A 20,098-nucleotide genomic window follows, 5' to 3' on the forward strand; every position below is an offset into this window, starting at 1 on the left:
CCTTAGCTCCCTGACCAGGGATCGAACCCACCCCCCCCTGCATTGGAAGGTGAAGTCTTAACCACTGGACCGCCAGGGAAGTCCCAGAACTTTCAATGATGACAGAAAGTCCTATGTCCCTGCTTTCCGGTACGGTAGCCACTAACTACTCATGGCAATTGAATAGTTGAAATTTGGCCAGGAGGACTAAAGAGTTTTTAACTGATTTAATTTTGACTAGTTAAAATCTAAATAGCCACATGTGACACCAGGGACCATCATGGGAGGCACAGTTCTGACGCTGTGTGCGATTCATCAATATGTAAGGTTCCATGTCCCTCGCCTCCCATTCCTCCTGCCCTCTAAGGTTTATGTGCTCACAGAGAATTTAAGGCAGGTATGAATGCACTGTTCTAGAAGGCACTTGATGTTCTGTGGTCTCGGAGAGGAGACTACGTCTCGCGGGTCTGGTCTGTAAAGGCTTTAGATAACAGTGGCTGAAACTTCGACTTGCCAAGTTGTCAGAGAAAGACCTTCCAGGAGGAGGGGACAGGATGGCCAAAGTCAGGAGGTAGGTAGATGTTTAGGGACTGAGGAGTCGTCCTGGCAGGCCACCACCCAAAGCTCAAGTAGGCAAGCTGGGAAATCTCGACCTTTCTAGAAAGGAAAGGGGCTTGGAAACAGCCTGTAAGGTCCTCTGAAATCACTGATGATCTCAGGACCTTCTCCTATAAAAGTTCTGGGAAATCACTAAACGCCTGGGGGCAGGGGTGGGCATGGACAGGACCAGATCTTTATTATTAAAAAGCTCCATAAAGACAGCACGGAAGATGGATTGGAAGGCAGGAGCCACCGACGAGCAGGAGATGGGTTGGAAGGCTGTTAAAAATCATCAACGTGTCATACAGAGTGAAGTAAGTCAGAAAGAGAAAAACAAATACCGTATGCTAGCACATATATGGAACCAAAAAAAAAAAAATGATTCTGAAGAACCTAGGGGCAGGACAGGAATAAAGATGCAGACGTAGAGAATGGACTTGAGGATATGGGGAAGGGGAAGGATAAGCTGGGATGAAGTGAGAGAGTGGCATGGACATACATACACTACGAAACATAAAATAGATAGCTAGTGGGAAGCAGCTGCATAGCACAGGGAGATCAGCTCGGTGCTTTGTGACCCCCTAGAGGGGTGGGATAGGGACGGTGGGAGGGAGACACAAGAGGGAGGGGATATGGGGATTTATGTAGACATATAGCTGATTCACTTTGTTATACAGCAGAAAATAACACAGCATTGTAAAGGAGTTATACTCCAATAAAGATGCTAACAAAAATATCATCGACGTGAGAGGTAATAGGGTCTGCATCAGAAGGGTGGTAACCAATGAGGTGGGATACATCCATCTGACATTGCTATAGCCCAGGAAGGGGTTTATTTTTTATAAATATAAATTATATTTATATAAGTATATGTATGTCTCTGTGTGTATATATATATATATATATATATACACATTTTTATAATATAATATATAGTTATATATATATTTATATTCATGTATATTTATGTATATAATACATATATTTATATTATATTTATGTATAAATAATATATATTTATGTATATTTATAGACATATAAAGAATGTATTATATATATATATTTGGAATAACACATTTCTCCAAGTGCTGTTTGAACAGAATGACTATTGGGGGTGTTCTTAGACATGACAACCCTGGCTCTGACCGTAAACAAGTAAGAGGAAGAATTACTTTAGGTTCTAAAGCCAGCTTTGTGAATCTCTATGAGATTCTCAGAGCAGGCTTTTGATGACATATACAGGGTCAACCCTGGACAAAATTGTTACATATTAAACATTTTAGAGTATTCGGCATTCCTTTTCCCTAACTATCCTGCATAACTAACGTGGGTTTAATTTATTAACTCATTATGTACCTGGCACTTCTTTAGGGTCTGTAAATATTTTATTAGTTTTGTTAGTTTGTGTTCATTTTCTAGAGCTGGTGTAACAAATTACCACCAGTTCAAAGGCTTTAAAACAACACAAATGTATTATATTACAGTTATGAAGGTTAGAAATCTGACACAGTTCTCGTGGGGCTACCATCAAGGTACCAGCAGGGCTGTGTCTCTTTCTGGAAGCTCTGGGGGGATCCATTGCTTTGCCTTTTCCAGCTTCTCGAGGCTGCCAGCATTCCTTGGCCCTTTGCCCCTTCCTTCATTGTAAAGAGAGCAATGGTAGGGCAAGTTCTTCTCCCGATGCTTCACATCACTTTGACCTTCTCTTCCGCCTCCTTCTTCCACTTCTAAGGATAATCCCGGATCATCTCCCTATTTCAATAATCTCCCTGATGTGCAACCTTAATTCCATCTGCAACCTAACTCTCCTTTGCCATCTCCCCACCTCAAGGTCCTTAAAGGTAATCAACTGCAAAGTCCCTTTCAACACATCAGGTGACACATTCACAGACTCCTGGGATTAGGATGTGGGCGTCTTTGGGGGACATTATTCTGCTTGCTACAGATGTATTATTTCCTTTGATTCTCACCACACTGTTCGCATGACCATCCCCATTCTACAGAATCTCATTGCACTATTACAGCGATTCTTCTGTGTTGTGGATAATGAACGTCATGCTTAGGGAGCTTGAAGGCAGCAACCTGGAGCACACACAGCTTGCACAGTGGCCGTGCTAGGACTGGAACCCATGTCTGTCTCTCATGCTTAACCTCTTCACCACTAAACCACACTAATTCTCACAAACGTCACTTTCTCCTGATTACTCCTTTTCTCCCTCGGAGTTTTATTCTCTCTAACCTACCCCAGAAAAGCATTACACCTGGAAGGTGTGTCAAACTTGTTGCATTTTTAAGGGATCATGCCTCAAATGATACCTTTCCAGGGGTCCTTGCTTTTGCCGACTTGAAGGTCTAGGAACAAAGGTCAGAAATCGGTGGAGAAACTAGCAAATTCAGAAGGGATATTTTGAGCTTGGGGCTTTCTCAGCACTTCTGGGCTATAGACGATTGTCTGTTATGCTTCCTGAGAGGAGAGCCTGGATCCCATGCAAAGGCTGCTTGAGAAGAAGGGGTGATAAGATTTTGAGAGTGATTTAGAATAAATTCAGATGGCGCCTTTCTGCCCTTCTCCTCCTGCGAGCCATCCACTTACAGTATCAAAAGACAAACTGGCCACATATATTCAAACATCAGTTCCCTTTTTTAAAAAAATTAAGTTTATTTTTAAAAAAGAGAGAAAAGCTAAAATGCTAGGATGAATCACATTATCAGACATCTGCTCAAAGATTAGATGAGCTCATTATGGAAATTCAAGAGTATGAGGCACATTTGGAAGCTCATTTCTGAAAAGGTACAGACCTGTTACTAAGGTAAAAAGGTATCGTGCTATAGTCCTTTTTTTTTTCTTTTGCCTCGACCTCCTTCATCAGCTAAAAGTACAACCAATCCAGATGGGTTCTGCTGGGTAGCATTTGGTCTTTTGATGTGAAAGCTGGTTGGGCAGGTGTGTTGAACTTGGGAAGATTTAATTGAGCTGTACATGTATGATCTGTGTGCTTTCTGTGTGTTGTACGCTAATCAATAAAAAAGACACTAATGACAGAGTGAGAACGAGGGAACAATCTCAATAAAGGACGCAGGACTGCTGGGGAGCAGAGTCTGATTTATCCTGAAGTTATGAGGCTCAGTTCCTGGGCCCCTCACCACCCCTCTGGGTTCCAATCAATGTCAGGGGTAGCTGGGAGCAGTTGAGTTTTCTAGGTGGGAGGGGAAGCCAGATTTCAATTGGAAATTTCTTAAAGAAAGAGATAAGGAATTATTAAGAATCCAGTGATTGCTTTCTTTATTTAAACACATATTCAATTTTTGATTTTAAAAAGCAAACCGTGCTTTGTGACCATCTGGAGGGGTGGGATAGGGAGGGTGGGAGGGAGGGAGACGCAAGAGGGAAGAGATATGGGAGCATATGTATATGTATAACTGATTCACTTTGTTATAAAGCAGAAACTAACACACCATTGTAACGCAATTATACCCCAATAAAGAGGTTAAAAAAAAAAAAAAAAACAAAAGCAAACCAACAGGACTTCCCAGGTGGCACAATGGTTAAGAATCTGCCTGCCGATGCAGGAGACACATGTTCGAGCCCTGGTCCAGGAAGATCTCACATGCCACGGAGCAACTAAGCCCGTGCGCCACAACTACTGAGCCTGCACTCTAGAGCCCGTGAGCCACAACTACTGAGCCTGCATGCCACAACTACTGAAGCCCGCGCGCCTAGAGCCCGTGCTCCGCAACAAGAGAAGCCACCGCAATGAGAAGCCCGTGCACCGCAATGAAGAGCAGCCCCCGGTCGCCGCAACTAGAGAAAGCCCGTGCGCAGCAACGAAGACCCAATGCGGCCAAAAATAAATAAATAAATTTATCTATATATTTTAAAAAAAGCAAACCAACAAAAACAAATGAACTCACCACTTGCCTTTGTAGAAATCACAGTGCTGTGACAGGAGCAGCCCTGCATGGAGAAGGAGGAAAGACTACATTGAAATCCATATGAAGCACGAAAGACAAATAATTTGAACCACTGCTGCATTGATTTCCAAAGAGAAAAGTGCCAAAGGTCCTGGGAGATTCTTGTGGATTGTAATGTCTTTTGAAATCCCTACCCTCATGGAATTTACTTTCTAAAGTCAGGGTGGAGAAAGACCGACAAAAACAAGCACAGTATATAGCACTTAAAAGGGAACAAGTGGGGCTTCCCTGGTGGCGCAGTGTTTGAGAGTCCGCCTGCCGATGCAGGGGACACGGGTTCGTGCCCCTGTCCGGGAAGATCCCACATGCCGCGGAACGGCTGGGCCCGTGAGCCATGGCTGCTGAGCCTGCGCGTCTGGAGCCTGTGCTCCGCAACGGGAGAGGCCACGACAGTGAGAGGCCCGCGTACCACAAAAAAAAAAAAAGAAAAAAAGGGAACAAGTGCTATGGAGAAAAATAAACCAGGGAACTAGGAAAGGGAGGGAAGTGGTAGTGGTACTAGAAGTGTGGTGTGAGTTTTTAAATGAGGTGAACAGGTAAGTCTTCACTGAAAGATGAAATTTAAGCAAACCCCTGAAAAATTAGAGTCCTGTGGTCATCTGTGGGGATGCATCAAGGTAAGGGGAATAGCAGGTGCAAAGGCCCAGAGGCAGGAGTCCAGAAGCAGCCAGTAGCTAGAGCAGAGTTGAGGAGGGGTGAGTGGAAGGAAAAGCGTTCACGGAGTGAGCAGATCTTGTAGGTTTCCTAAGCCATTGCAAGGAGTTTGGCTTTTACTCTGAGTGGTTTGGGGAGAATTTGATCAGAGGAGTGATATAATCCAATTGTAACTCAGTAACAGCAACATAATTTAAAAATGGACAAAGGATTTGAATAGACATTGCTCCGAAGAAGATACACAAATGGCCAACAAACACATAGAAAGATGCTCAACATAAATCAGCCACTAAGGAAATGGAAATCAAACCCACTGAATCTTTCTGGTATCGTACAAATTGAGAAGAGACAGTCTGAGGGTAGGTGTGGAAGCAGGGAAAAGAGTTAGGAGCCTAAGCAATGATCCGGGTAAAAGATGACAGTGCTGTTGGTGAGAGTGTAAAATGGTGCAGCTATATTGGAAAACAGCTTGGGATTTTCTCAAAATCTAAGCATGAAATTACCATATGACCCAGCAATTTGATTCCTAGGTATATAACCGAGAGCACCGAAAACTGTTCATACAAAAACATGTACGTGAATGTTCATGGCGGCATCACTCAAGATAGTAAAAAGTGGAAACAACGCAAATAGCTATCAACTGATGGATGATAAACAAAATATGGCATATCCACACAAATGGAATATTATTTGGCAACCAAAACACTACATAATACGGTACATACACCAACATGGATGAACCTTGAAAATGTTAACGCTAAGTGAGGGAGGCCAATCATGAAAGATCGCATATCGTATGATTCTATTTAAGTGAAATGTTCAGAATAGGTAAATCCATAGAGACAGAAAGTAGATTAGTAGTTTCCAGGGGTTTGGGGAAGCGGGGAAAGGGAGAGTAACTACTAACAGGTACAAAGTTTCTCTTTGGGGGGAATAAAAAGGTTCTGAACAGAGAGCGGTGATGGCTGTAAATATACTAAAACCCACTGAATTATACATTTTAAAAGGGTATGTTTCATGGTTTGTGTGAATTGTATCTTATTTTTAAAAAGAAAAAGAAAAAAAAGAATGAAGGTTCTCAAAAGCTAAGTTATTCTTAACAGAAGATCTATAAGGGGGCCATGTATCAATTATTAAGACTTACCATATAGTCACAGTAATGAAAGTACAGCAGCAAAGTAGACCAACAGAACAGAAAAAAGAGGTCAGAGGCAGATTCATGTATAGAGGGGAACTTAAGGTATAGTAAAATGGCATCATTAATCAATGGAGAAAGAATCCATTATCTAGCAGCTAGTATTAGGAAGGAAAACAAACCTGGATTAATACCTAGCACCGGCTAGGTGGACGCCAAGTGGATTAAAGACCTAAAGTTATTAGAAAACACAGAGGAATATTTTTTGTGACTTGGAAGGGGGAAAATTCTTAAAATCTCAGAAGTGCAAACAGTAAAGCTAAAACTTGATGTGTTTGATCACATCAAAATTATGAATTTCTGTTCAGCAAAGAACATCATGGACAAAACTAATAGACTGACAGAATGGAAAAGTTATCTGTAATGCCTGACACTGACAAAGGATTAATATTCCTGAATACAAGAGACACTTTCACATGAACCAAGGAAAAGATAACAACTCTAATAGACGAAGTCAACAAAGGATACAAAGAGGCAGTTTATAGCAGAGGAAAGTCACATGACTATAAGCATACGAAACGAGGTTGAAACGCAGTAGACAGAAAAGCACAAATTAAAGCAACAAGGAGGAACTGCCTAATAAATTGATTGGAAAAGTTAGAAAGTTGGAAAACGATAAATGTTAACAGGGATGTAAGGATACCTGAATCCTCACACCCTCCTGGAAAAAAATGTAGACTGATACCATCGTTCTGGGGAGTGACCAGGCACTTATATTCCCTGACCTAGGGATCACGTTCCAGATATATATTCAAAGAAATCCTCATATGAGTCCATAAGGAGAAGTATTTGAGCATAATTATTGCAGGTTTTGGGGGGAGGGGATCAGGAAGGTGTAGGCAATCTGGCTATACCTCACTGGGAGAGTAGATAAGTAAAATGTACTCTCTCTAAGATTCACACGCACCCATGTGCGTACACGCACTTACGTACAGGGTGTTAAGTGCTCCATAGTCTTAAGAATAAATCTTTCTTTCTGTAAATCTGATTTGTCTAAGTCTATTTATTCCTAATTCTAATCATAGACAATCTCATGTTTTTCTTAAGTCACAGCTCACCTACTCCACATATCACTTATCACACCAGGTACCACAACATATAGCATGGTTTCTAAAACCTACACTCTCCTAAAACACACAGGTCATAAGAGCTATGCTTTGGCATCTTTCCCTATTCTGAATTTGTAATGCAGGAACAAGCTGGTTCCTTTGCTATCCTGAGAGCCCTGAAGTCGCACTTGATTCTTACCAGTTTTCCTTCCAAGAGACTAGACCTCCTTTCAAAATCAGAGCCTAAACAGGAGCTCTTGTTCTATCGACAGACTTCCTGTGATGGCTGCCCACCTAAACTCCAGAGCATCAGTTTTCTGGATCTTACTTCCTTTCCTTGCAAGTTGAGCCCCGTGTAATTCAGCTCATATACTCACCAGCTCTTAACTGTGAACAGGATAGGAGCCTGCCGAGTTCCACTAGACCTTGAATTTTGCCTACTGAGATGAAGCCTAACTGGCACCTAGGCACGTTCTTTACTCAGTACCTTGATCTAGATGGCTCACCTGTTGTCAGTTCCTGGCCACCTCTATCCACCTTTCATTCTTACTTGAAGCGTGGACCACAGTGCCCAGCGCAGTAGGCTAAAGAATGGCCCCCGCGTTAGGTCCATGACCTATTTCTGGGACCTGGGAATGTTACCTTATACGGCAAAAGGGACTTTGCAGATGTGACTAACTTAGAGATTCTTAGAAGAGGGGTGTTGTCTTGGATTATACAATGGGCCCGGTGTAATCACAATGGTCCCCAAAAGAGGGATGAAGGAGGAGTCCAAAGAGGAGGAGATATAATGATGCAGGCAGAGACTGCAGTGACGCTCTCTGAAGATCAGCGAGGGGCCACAAGCCAAGGGATATAGGCAGCCACTCAAAGATGAAACACCCAGGGAAACAGCAGAGCCCCGGGAGGAAACAGGTCTGTCAACACATTGACTTTAGCCCAGTGACACTGAACTGTGAAGTTCTGACCTTCAGAACAGTGAGAGAATTAATTTAAGCCATGAAGTCTGTGGTAATTTGCTACAGCAGCAATGGGAAACTAATACACCAATAATCACTCTCAGAGTGTTATACCGGAGACCTCCTCATCATAAAACTGAAGGATCTTTTCCTTTTCTCCTTCCTTCCTAACATCTCTTGGGATTTTAAGGGGAAACACCCAGATCTGGCTCCAATTAGTGTTTCCACGCAAGAATTCTTTCTCGGCATTCCTCAGAAAATTTATGTTTTCCTCAATCCTGAGAAAAATCAGTTGAGAAATTGGGGAAAGGGGGAAAGTATTATCATCCTCCAGCAAGAATTAAAGCTTAACCGTCAACGTTGGAGAGGAGAATTTACGATCTAATCACTCTTGCCTGTAGCAGTTGCCATATTATAAGTGTTTGCTTCTGGCCCTGTCTGCTGCTAACACTGAGTCATTCTGGCACATAAAAGAAATATTAATAAGCTTATACACATTGTATGCTTTATTTAACTCCTATGAAGAATGATTTAAGAAATAACAAGTTTTAGAAGCAAATAAATCCTTAAATTGACAGTTTCTACACAAGATTCTTTGACGTTCTATTAATCTTGCTAAGAGATCCAAACATTACATTATTTGAATATAAGCCAATACTGTTTGCTGGCATTTCCAGTGTTTGAACATTCACTATATAAATTCTACTAAATTTAATATTTGTTTATTAAACAAAACTTTTTAGATATCCATAATAATGAGTTAAGTATATAAAGAATGTTGGAAGTATTTTAAGAATAAGTTATGATTTGGGGGAATTCCTGAGAAATTCTGTAAATTATGGTATCTCATTCCTGAACCCCCCAAATTTGTATCCATCAGGACTTTGGAAGCACTAGTTCAAATCCCTCCTCTATCATTTTACTAGTTGCACAGTCTTGGGCAAATTACAATTTTGAGCTTAAATGTCCTCATCAATCAAAAGGGGACAATATTACCATACAGGTTTGCTGTAAGAATTAAATAACATTATAAATGGAAAGTGCCTGAGACGTAAGTCTTCAAAAAACATGTTCAAGAAACCATAGGGGTACATTTTCATAATCTTGGACTTGGCAACGGATTTTTAGATACAACACCAAAACACAAGCAACTAAAGATAAACTAGATAAACTGAACTTCAGCAAAATTAAAAATTTTGCGCATCAAAAGACATTGCCAAGAAAGGGAAAATACAACCGACAGACTGGGAGAAAATACTTGCAAATTGTATCTCTGGTATACCTGACCGTATTTCCAGAATATATGATGAGATTCTAATTTTCAACAATGAAACAACAAAACACCCAAAGGTGGCAAAGGACTTGAATAGATATTTCTACAAAGAAGATATACAAATGACCAATAAGCACATGAAAAGATGCTCTCAGTGTCCTTCATCATTAAGGATATGCAAATCAAACCCACAATGAGATACCATTTTACACCCACTAGGATGGAGATAATAATAATAATTTTAAAAATGAAGAATAACGTGCTGGTGAGGTTGTGGAGAAATTAGAACCCTTCTACACTGCTGGTGGGAGGGAACATAAAATGGAGCAACTCTTGTTGAAAACATTTTGTCAGTTCCTCAAAAAGCTAAACGTAGTATCACCATATGACCTAGCAATTCCCCTCCTGGGTATATACCCAAAAGAATTGAAAGCAGGGATGCGAACAGACACTTATATGACAATATTCACTGCAGCATTATTCACAAGAGCCGAAATGTGGAAGCAACCCAGGTGTCCAGCGATGGGTGAATAGAAAAGCAAAATATGGTATATCCAAACAATTGAAAATTATTCAGTCATAAAAAGGAGTGAAGTTCTGATACATGCCACAACTTGGATGAATCTTGAAAGTACTAAGCTGAGTGAAATAAGCCAGACACAAAAGGACAAATCCTGTATGATTACATTTATATGAAATCTCTAGAATAGACGAATTCAGAGCCAGAGAGTTGATTAGAGGTTACCCAGGCAGCCAGGACACGGGGAGTTACTGCTCGATGGCTCTAGGGTTTCTGTTGGGGTGATGAAAGAAGTCTGAAGTCTAAGTGATGATGGTAGCACGATTCTGTAAGTAATGCCACTGAATTGTACACTTCGAAATGGTTAAAATGGCAAATCTTATATTAAATATATTTTATAATAACAACAACACAGCAGCAGAATTTGGGGAAAAAAACATAAAACGAAACCCCCTACATGGTTCAACAGACTGATGAATTTGAAATGTAGTTTGAGACCTTTCTCTCATCCTTGCTCTAGGGCACAGACACAAGTCCCATGGGTCTTAGCCCAACTTTCTGAGGAAAAGCAGACCTTGAGACAAGGCATTTCTCAAAGGTATTTATTTTGGGAAGGGATCCCAGGAAATAGGAGGGGAATAGTGCAGAGAATGAAACAGAAAATAAGGGCAGCAGTTCCATAAGTACATTCTGGGCTCCGTCGTGCTGGACACTCCTAGGAGCTGTGGAGACTGCTACCCAGAGGGCAGCATTTGTCACCCACATCCTTCCCCATGGGGGACAGGTTGCCATGCGGGTGAATGTTTTTGCACATCCAGGCTGACAGGATGGGGTATCTGCGAGGGGCCTTCCCTCCCATCCTGCTGCAGCGTCAGAGAAGTGCCAGGCCAGAAAATGAAAAGGATAGCTGAAGCCAAAGCAAGTGCCACCAGGTGACATCTAGGGTAACAGTGGGCCATAGAGAGGCCCCAAAGAAGCATGGCACGCCCAGATGTGGGATTATAATACTTCCCACGCTGCAAAGCCCTTGTCAGGAAAGCTTGAACATACTTAGATCAGAAATCTATAGTAACTCCATCCTATCTGTCAAGTGAAGTTTAAAAGTATTAAATGAGATTTCTGAAGCCTCCACAATTTCACCTCAATTTATCCATCCTTAACTCTTTGATGACTCACCTCTACGTATGTTTGTGTTCCAGCCCCACTACTCAGCATTTCCCAAACACGGGACAATTTCCTTCACTTGCACGTTTGCTTGGCTTATTCCTACCATTTAGAAATCCCTTCTAGCCTTTAAAAAACCATCTGCTCTTGGGCTTCCCTGGTGGTGCAGTGGTTGAGAGTCCGCCTGCCGATGCAGGGGACGTGGGTTCGTGCCCCGGTCCGGGAAGATCCCACATGCCGCGGAGCGGCTGGGCCCGTGAGCCATGGCCGCTGAGCCTGCGCGTCCGGAGCCTGTGCTCCACAACGGGAGAGGCCACAACAGTGAGAGGCCCGCTTACCACAAAAAAAAAAACCAAAAACCCATCTGCTCTTAAAGGAACAGATCAAATCTCTCCTCTACCAAAAAGCCCTTTCTGAGAACAAGACAGAGGTGAATCAGGGCGTGGCTAACGACTTGGGGCGTGGCTAACGACTTGGGCCATGGCTAACGTATAGGGTGGGCAGGCGGGTTTCCTGGAGCTCTGGACAGAGTAGTACAGGATGAACCCTACTGTATATACAGTGTATGGAGTCAGGAGGTCAAGATGTCACAAGGACAGGCATGAGAAAAACGGTTCAAAGAAAAGTAGCTAAGAAGTTTAAACGGAGAGGCAGGAAAGCACAGCATTAAATAAGGTGGAAAACTCAGAGGATGTGATAAGGAACGAGAGCTGAAAGCATGGGGCTCCAGCCAGTGGACAGATTCATTTAAAGGGGCGGAGCTGGAACTGAGTCTCTGGTCGGAAGTTCCCTCTTCCTACTTTTTAGCCCATCGCAATCCACATCCGTCCTATGTCTCTCGACACACCTTGCATCAAGATGATAGCTATTTGCACATGCGCTTTATCTCCCCTTACGGACAGTAAGTTCCTTGAGAAGTAGGATCATGCTTTTTCTACGCTACACAGTGAAAGGCACAGTGTCTTTCCAAGTGCAAGTTCAACAGATGTACGTTGGACTGGATTAACATTACACACCAAAATAATTTTGGCAAAACAAAACGTAGAGTTAGATTTATAATCCCTTTCCAAATTTCAATTAGTCAGATAGGAAATGCCATAAATAGTAGTTGTCTGGGGTATTCAGAAGGAAGCAGGGCAGAAATGATATTTTAAGTATTGCCTATATGTCAAATTCTGTGCTACATGCGTTTATATATCTTATTCAATTTAATCCTAGTGGTTGTACTATTTTACAGATGGGGAAACTGATGGTCTAGATGCTATCCAGAGTTCTCCAGGTAGAAAGTGGCTATCTGATCCCAAAGACTCTGATCTCACTAGCACCAAAGATGTTCATGATAAGATGTCAGTGAAAAAATGCGTAAACAAATGTCTTCCATCTTTGAGATAATCACGTAGCTGCGCTAACTCTGAAAGAGAAAAACCAAAAATAATGGCTGTAATGTCAGGGTCATGTGATTGTAGGTGACTTTTGTAAAGTAAAAGTTCCAAACAGTCTGCAATCATGTTGCATTTCTGGTAAAATTTAATGCAAAAGAAGAGGCCGAGGCCAATCCTCCTCATCGATAGTAAAATATCTTACTCATGACGTTTTGTTCTATTTTATGAGCCAAGCAGCACCAAGGACAGCAAAAGGAGGGACCTTTGAACTTCATTCCTCAGAATTCTGCTTTGCTCTGTTGGTGCTCCGATCAGCTCCAGCCCAAGCCCATTTTAAGAGGTATATGGGGCAGTACCCTCAAAGGAGGTTAGAATTAACAGGCATCTTGGCAGTCAGCAAACTCAGCCTCCTTATTTTATAGATGAGGACTCCAGGAACAAGTGACCCTCAGTGAGCCAGGAGCCTGGAGTAAATGACGGCCTGAGGCCAGGGATAATGGCCTCTGATATTCCAGAGACATCAGCCTTGCGAAAGGCTGGGGGGAGGGGCTGTGACATCCCCCACCTTTCTGTGTCCATAGTCTTAGACTCCAGTTCCCTCTCCCAGTTCTTATAAATCACTGAGACATCACAGTCCCTAGTACACACAACTGCTTGGTTTTGTTAATGAAAAGGTAAAAAGAAAAATAAACCAAGCATAGAGGAGGAGAAAATAAGCCACAGAAGAGCCCAAAGTGGGAAAAAGACAGGACATGCCTGCAGTTGGCTAATCTACAATATATGGGGTGGCTGGGTGTTATGGTCTGAATGTTTGTGTCCCCCCCCAAATTCATATGTTGAAATCCTAACCCCTAAGGTGATGGTATTAGGAGATAGGGCTTTGGGGGAGGTAATTGGGTCATGAGGGTGGAGCCCTCATGAATGAGATTAGTTCCCTTACTAAAGAGACCCCAGGGAGCTCCATAGCCCCTTCTGCCACGTGAGGACACAGTGAGAAGGCTGTGTATTGTCTGCAACCAGGAAGAGGGCCCTCATCAGAAGCCGGTTGTCCTGGTGCCCTGATCTTGGACATCCAGCCTCCAAAACTGTGAGGAGGAAATTTCTGTTGGTTGTAAACTACCCAGTCCACGGAACTTTGGACCAAGACACTGGGGATGCGAGGAGACCCCAGGTAGAATCTCTTCTCTGGCTGATCCAAAATGACATGGGAGCTGAGAGGAGAGGAAGAAAAATAACAGGTGGAATTCCAGCTATGACCTTTCTGGACCAACCCCCAACCTTCCTCTGCAAACTGAGTCAAGCAGGAGGTGCCGTGTGCCAAAGCAAATTGATCACCATGCACTATTCTCACCTGAGCGCTCATCAGCGGAGGACAGAACAAGCCCCCAGGTATGAAATGATCTGCTCGGTACCATTCAAGGTATGGCAGAACTGGAGCCGGAACACCAGGCTGCGTGTTCCCTTTATATCCAGATGCTTCCCTAGCTCTGCTCCTCAAAGCCTCAGGTGTTTCCGAGGGGTGCCACTCATAGGTGTTCCACTCAACACCCTCCTTGAGCCAGAAAACTCCCTTCTAAGGTGAGGCTTCCTCGTGAGAGTTTGCTTGAAGAAAGGGGTCCGAGGCTGGGACACTCAGAAGCCACTTTCCCACTCGGTCCTGTCCCTGGAGTACTAAGTACCCCCTGGCTCAAGAAAGACATATTTTTTGCTGCACCCAATGAGGTTTCTTTTACTGTTTAATGTTTCTCAGAACCGAAGAAGACCTGCAAATAGAACGTACAGAAAATATCCACCACTCAGCCCCACAAGCTTCAGGAGCCATCACTCCAGCTGCAGAAGGGAATCCGAGAGCCCTACGCTGTCTGTCCCCCGGTCCCCTGCAAGCCCTGGCTCCTAAATTAAGCAGGAGGAAGGGGCAGGCTAGGCTTCTGAACAGTGTGTGAGATAGGAAGAGTATCCTCAGTCATATTTGAAGGGCAGCCGTTCAGTCTGGCAAAGTGGGAGGATGCTAGAAGGAAGGTGTAGCCACTCTCTTGGGTTTTTCCTTTCTATTCAGAAGTTCTTCAGAACACCCTGGTTAGGGGAAGCGGGGGAAGGAGGGGAGTGATTTTGAGTTGGCCGTGACAAGGCAAAGGTGTGAGTCCCAGGCCCTGCGCCCCACCCTCAGCTGGTTGACCTTCCCCTTAGATGTTCCTCACAAGGGGTTCATTGTCACGGGAGAGCCGGAGCCCGGGGATCTGTCACCATAAAACACTAACACGAGGCAGGGCCCACTGCAGAGTTAACCTTATCTGAAAGGCATTATGTGATCAAGGGAGACTTGGCAACCCTTGTGAGGCCTGCTCGGCAGAGAGGGCCCAAGTGCTGACTGGCTCTGCCCCAGCGCGGTTCGACTTGGCTAAATGGAGGGCTGGGAGACATCCTGCCGCTGTGATGACTGAAGGGACACAAACCAGACCCAGGCTTGCTAAGTTAAGTCCGTTCAAAGGAGAAATATTTATATTTTACATTTTAAATAGTCCCCGAGGGATGCACAATATGTTTTTCATCTCGCCTGGGTTTAAGAACTAAGCGTCCTCGAGAAGCAAAGCAGGCCCCGCGAGTGGCGGATTCAAGCGAGAGTGATGTTCTTATCGCGGAGACCAAGACCGCAGCCTTCCAAGACGGACGAGGCTTTCCGCACAGACACACGCCACAGCGGTTACTCAGAAGAAAAGGTGAACGATGGCCTAACGAGGGGCGCGCATCCCATCACACCCCTGGCTGTCTGGACGCAAGCAGCTAAAATGTCACCTGCGTCCCCGTGCTTCTTCTGTATGATTATGTAGCACTAATGCCCATTTCCAGGAATGCGTTTCTTGAGACTATGGGGGAACGACTGACATACTTGTGCAGAGGGAGAGTTAGGAACATTCTAGGAAAACCCACAAAGAGGCGGGGGAAAGGCAGGTAAGCTTCTGATCTGGGCTGACCTGCTACATACAGTGTGGAAGGAAATTGGGCTGCTTTAGACAGGAAGGTTCTTGAGAGAGAAGGGTGACTACGTCCCTATGGGATCAGAGAGAGACTGGTGTAGTCCAGTTGCTCTCCGGAGAGAGAAAGGACCGCCCAAGTGGATGGACAGGGCGACACCTGGATGTTAGGGCATTGGAAGAAGTCAGTATCTAAAGAAGTGAGGGAAAGAACCAACATGCAGGATGTCTCAGCGGGTGACTCGCTCCTCCTTTCCATCATGGGTACAGCCTTCGGCTCTGTGAGAAACACCAGGACCGTCTACCACAAGCTTCACGCGAGGCCTGCAGGAGCCCTGCCAGGGTGTGGGTCCCAGCTTCCTCGCTCTCCAGCTGTGTGACTTTGGCCAAGTCATTTTATCTCTGGGAGTCAGCGTCCCTATCTGAGAAATGGGGGAAAGAACGGTATTTATCTTTTTAAAATTTAAATAAGCATGTATAGCACTTACTATGTGCTAGAAATTCTTCCAGCTACTTACAAGTATTGACGCATTGATTCATTACATTGAAATAGGTAGCAAAGGTTGTTGTGAGGGTTAAACGAAATAATAGAGGTAATTACTGATAAAACAGCACCCAAAATACAGAAAGTGCTTTGGCAAATGTTGCTAACGTCGTTGTTGTTATTATTATTGTTTCTGAATGGACTCGGTTTAAGCTGGTAACTGGTCTGAAAAAAAAAATCTTATTAACGGAAGTGACATCATAATAGCTCTCATTTATGGACTGCTCATTACATGCCAGGAACTAAGGTGGGTCGCTTACACAGATCATTGACCTGGCGAGGCAGAAAGTGCTACACCCATGATGAGGACTGAGGCTCAGAGAAGTTAAGGAACTGGTTCAAGTAACCACAGCAAGTAAGTGTCAGAGGCAGGCCTCAAAGCCCAGGCTCTTGCGATACTCCAGGCTACGGAAGGCAGGATAAACACATTTCGTTATCGGTGAACAGACTGCATGAAGAAGTAGACTAGCTTGAACTGCCGATGTGGGTAAGTGTGTTCTGTAAACATCAGTGGGCTCACGTCACAGGAACTACCACCAAGTAATGGGTATATTCACAGTGCCTGACGTAGTGCTTGGCAGTGGGTTGGGGGTTCCCTATTTCCATTACGTGAGTGATTGCAGACGTGGAATGCTCCCCAACCTCTCATTCTCCCAGTTATAGAGTTACACAAATCATACTGTTAATCCTTTTGCAAGAACACTTTTTGCTGAAGAAAGAGACAAATGAGATCCAGGAAAGAAGACCGTAGCCAAAGGTAGACTCGACACATCCAGGAAGCGTGGAGGCTGGAGTAGGGGTCGGGAGAGCTGGATTCTGGGCTCAGCTCTGCCGCTCACCAATGGCAGCATCTCGGCCAGGCCCATCCTGCTGCCTCAGCTTCCAGTTCCTGGATTCCCAAGTCCTTTGATGAGCCAATAATACAGTCAGACTTGGGAGTAGCGTTGGAATTCAGATACACTGGTCTAAGCCTGAGATGCGGTGACCCAGCCATCCTCCTGGTCAGAGCCTGGACCCCCAGCCCACCTGACTCTGCTGTCTGGATTCCTTGATGCCATATGGAGGGAAGGCTTCAGGAATTAGGGTTGAGGCTCTGACACTCTTTCCAATATTGTGTCTGGGCAGCTTCTTCTCTCTCTCTCAACTCCTTTTCCCCAAAGCAAAGTCAGTTTCTCCAAACCCCTTTCCATAGCTTTCTCTCCTCTGTTACTAACCCTTTGTCATCCAGAACTTGCCTCTGATCTGATCATACATTAAGCCAGCCTCCTGTTGTTTTGAGTTCCACCTTTGGAAAGTAAAGAAACTGAGCTTGAATCCATCGAAGTTTCCTACCAGATCTAGCATCCTATGACTCTGTACATGAAGGTATATATACTCACATCTAACGTCTATTTCGGAGAAGAATTCTGTTTGACAGTTAAGGCTCTGAGTTACCAAGTCAACAATAGTCTTTTTTTCTTTTTAGATTTTTTTTTTGATGTGGACCATTATTAAAGTCTTTATCGAATTTGTTACAATATTGTTCCTGTTTTATGTTTTGGTTTTTTGGCCCTGAGGCGTGTGGGATCTTAGCTCCCTGACCAGGGATCAAACCCACACCCCCTGAATTGGAAGGTGAAGTCTTAACCACTGGACCACCGAGGAAGTCCCAACAATAATCTTGATATAGGACATAATTGGATAATCAGACAAACATTATTACATATGCTCAAATTTGAGTGTCTCCCCTTGAAATAAGTTGTCAGGAATAAAACCACTTATTTGTATAGAGATTTACCGTTTGAAAACACTCTCAAATGCATTTTCTCATCCTCCTTATACTAACCCTTAAAGAGAGATGGAATTAACCCCTCATCAATATATTACAAACATCAGTGTACTTATGTAAGAATAACCACCTCAAACTTGCATTGAGGGTTAAAGGAGAGATACTTATAATGCCAGGAATAGTGTCTGGTACACAGCTGGTGCTTAACAAATGAAGATGCAGTCCTAGTGCCAACAGTGTTATGGGGGATAGTTGTTTTCATTATGTCATATAATGTAGTGTGGAATGCTCCTCCAAACCCCACTTCTAATATAAAATTACTATCTTCTAAAAAAGACAACTAAACAGAGATCGTATCATATTTTTTCACGTTAGTCATAAAGGAAACACCTGAACAGTGATAAGTCAACAGTTGAGTTCTGGAGCAAGCAGTATACTCTGAATTTGACTAAAGGATTGGTCATTCACTACCAAAAAAGAAAATTACAGGCCAATGTCTTTGATGAATATGGATGCAAAAATTCTCAATAAAATACTAGCAAACCAAATCCAACAACATATAAAAAAGAACATACACCACGACCAATTTGGATTCATCCCAGGGTCATAAGGATGGTTCAACGTAGGCAAATCAGTCAATGTGATAAACTACATCAACAAAAGAAACATCTCAGTAGGTGTAGAAAAAGCATTTAATAAAAGCCAACATCCATTCATGATCAAAACTCTTACCAAAGTGGGTATAGAGGAAACATATCTCAACATAATAAGTTATTTATGACAAACCCACAGCCAATATAATACTTAACAGTGAAAAACTGAAAGCCTTCCCACTAAAATCTAGAAGAAGACAAGGATGCCCATTCTCACCATTCTTATTTAACATAGTACTGGAAGTCCTAGCCACAGTAATCAGACAAGAAAAAGAAATCAAAAGAAGGGAAAAGGTAAAATCCTCATTATATGCAGATAACATGATACTATATATAGAAAACACTAAAGACTGCACAAAAACTGCTAGAACTGAGAAACGAACTCAGCAAGGTAGCAGGATACAAGACTAATACAGAAATTGGTTGCATTTCTTTATACTAACAATGAAATATCAGAAAGGCAATGTAAAAAGACAATGCCTTTTACAATCACATTAAAAAAAGTACTTAGGAATAAACCCGACCACCAAGGTGAAAGACTTATATGATAAGAACTATAAAACATTAATGAAGGAAATTGAGATGATTCAAAGAAATGGAAAGATATCCCATGCTCTTGGACTGGAAGAATTAATATTGTTAAAATGTCCATACTACCCAAAGCAATCTACAGATTTAACATGATCCCTATCAAATTACCCGTGACATTTCTTCACAGAACTAGAACAAATATTCCTAAAATTTATATGCCAAAGCAATTCTGAGGAAAAAGAACAAAGCAGGAGGCCTAACTCCCCCAGGCTTCAGACAATATAACAAAGCTACAGTAATCAAAGCAGCATGGTATTAACACAAAAACAGACATATGGATCCATGGAACAGAATAGAGAGCCCAGAAATAAACCCAGACACCTATGGTCAATTAATCTTTGACAAAGGAGGTAAGAATATACAACTGAGAAAAGACAGTCTCTTGAGCAAGTGACGTTGGGAAAGCTGGACAGCCACATGTAAATAAATCAAAGAAGTTAGAACACACCTTCACACCATACACAAAAGTAAACTCAAAATGGCTTAAAGACTTAAATATAAGACATGACACCATAAAACTCTTAGAAGAGAACATAGGCAAAACATTCTCTGACATAAATCGTACCAATGTTTTCTTAGGTCAGTCTCCCAAGGCAACAGAAATAAAAGCAAAAATAAACAAATGCGATATAATCAAGCTTACAAGGTTTTGCACAGCAAAGGAAACCATAAGCAAAATGAAAAGTCAACCTACAGATTGAGAGAAAATATTTGCAAATGATGTGACTGACAAGGGCTTAATTTCCAAACGATACAAAGAGCTCATGCAACTCAACAACAACAACAAAAACCAGTTGAAAAATGGGCATAAGATCTAAATAGA

This window comes from Phocoena sinus, chromosome 2 (assembly GCF_008692025.1).
Source record: "Phocoena sinus isolate mPhoSin1 chromosome 2, mPhoSin1.pri, whole genome shotgun sequence".
Lineage (NCBI taxonomy): Eukaryota > Metazoa > Chordata > Mammalia > Artiodactyla > Phocoenidae > Phocoena > Phocoena sinus.